Here is a 1,553-nt window from a genome sequence, read left to right as displayed (position 1 = left end):
AAAAATGAATTGGCTAGTGCAAGAGATGACTGTCGTATCTATATAATAAAAGAAAGAAAATCTCCAATCAAAACACTGAATGAGTCAAATCACGCAAATTTCGATACCTTTTTTGGAAATATTTCAGTCATGACAATAAAAGGTATGGGAAACTGTCCCATCAAGCTGAAGAAAATGATCAATACAAAGCACACGGTTGGAATCAAAGAAATCCACTGATATTCGGATTGATTCATCCAAAGCAAACAATAGGCGGCATACACAAATAAAGTGATTGTAGCTAATATCGACGAGCAAATCAACAGCGTCTGTAATGAATATAAAAATGCAATGATCGCTGACTGTACAATGATAATGCAAAAAATACTACGAACTCTTCGATTGAATCGGTCAACGCGATTTACGAAAATAATAAATATTTGTTGTAATTTGAGTGACGGAAATCAAAATTTGCTGAATAATCGGATGATTTTTTTCTATGCCCATACTCGATTATCGATTAATATTTTGTCAAAAAAATAACTCCAGTTATTTGTCTATTAAATTGCTTACGGTATTAAATATTAGAATTATATTTTGTTGGATTTGGACTCTTTGAGAAATGCGAGGCTTTTTAATTTACCCACTGTCACCACCAATGTAGAGAAGCCCATTATTACGCTTGCATCGTCAAAGTATCCTTGAAACCAAAACATTTGTTATTTTTAGGCCCTGAAGATGACTTGAAATTTCTGTATTTATTTCAAATAAATTATCGATTAGAACAAAGACCGAATTGGCTTTCATTTCAAAATCAATTCTTTTCTTAATATTCTTGATTTAATGAGATAAAATAAAATTTTAGCGATAATATCAAAAACGCACACCACGGAGGACCTTTAAGCTTTTGACCAGAACAAACGCCATCTAACGATGGCATTATAACTAGTTTGACCGTATTACTTTTCCGTACACAACGTGTGAAGGAAAAGTATAGGAATTGCCCAAGCGCGACTCCACACTTAGCTTCTAAATGTGAAACCGTAGTAAGTGTGGGCATACGTTTTGCGAATAAGCGACAAAGAGAATGGAAACAAGTGCGCGTGTGTTAGTCGCTACATTGAGTAGCATCGCATCAGGCTACTCACTACCACACGCGCACTTGTTTCCATTGTCTTTGTCGCTTATTCGCAAAACGAATGCTCACACTTACTACGGTTTCACATTTAGAAGCTAAGTGTGGAGTCGCGCTTGGGTGGTCCCGAAAACTTTTTTCGCAAAATTGGTTTAGATCATCATAAAAACTCATGAAACGCGTAGAAAACCACTTTTTGAGACACTTTTCCGTTCGTGTGCCGTCGTTGTCGTTGTCGTCGTTGGTGTTGGTGTTTGTTAACACGATAACTCAAAAAATAATTAAGATAATCAAAATCTGGAAATGCCAAAAGTTTTGTATTCGAAAAACTTAGTTTGAGTTCGAAGATGAGCCATTTTCGATTTGATCCTGGGGTACTTGCCCTAAGAAAAACCTCAAAAAATGGCACTTTTGTATAAGAGGTACCTGTAAATCGACT

General features: G+C 35.7%; 1 long non-coding RNA gene across 1 annotated transcript; it reads right to left on the bottom strand.

The window, feature by feature from the left end:
• On the bottom strand, nt 1-414 carry LOC129571309 (uncharacterized). The gene is made up of 3 exons (XR_008688251.1): nt 375-414; nt 108-308; nt 1-38 (listed from the first exon to the last, which is right to left on the bottom strand). It is a non-coding gene; the product is annotated as an uncharacterized LOC129571309 (long non-coding RNA).
• Nucleotides 415-1,553: the final 1,139 nt, after the last annotated feature.

Source organism: Sitodiplosis mosellana, unplaced genomic scaffold, assembly GCF_009176505.1.
Source record: "Sitodiplosis mosellana isolate CC-2019 unplaced genomic scaffold, AAFC_SMos_1.0 Smas_scaffold_1958, whole genome shotgun sequence".
Lineage (NCBI taxonomy): Eukaryota > Metazoa > Arthropoda > Insecta > Diptera > Cecidomyiidae > Sitodiplosis > Sitodiplosis mosellana.
Note: the sequence above shows the minus strand (reverse complement) of the source record. Positions and strands in the feature narration are given on the sequence as shown.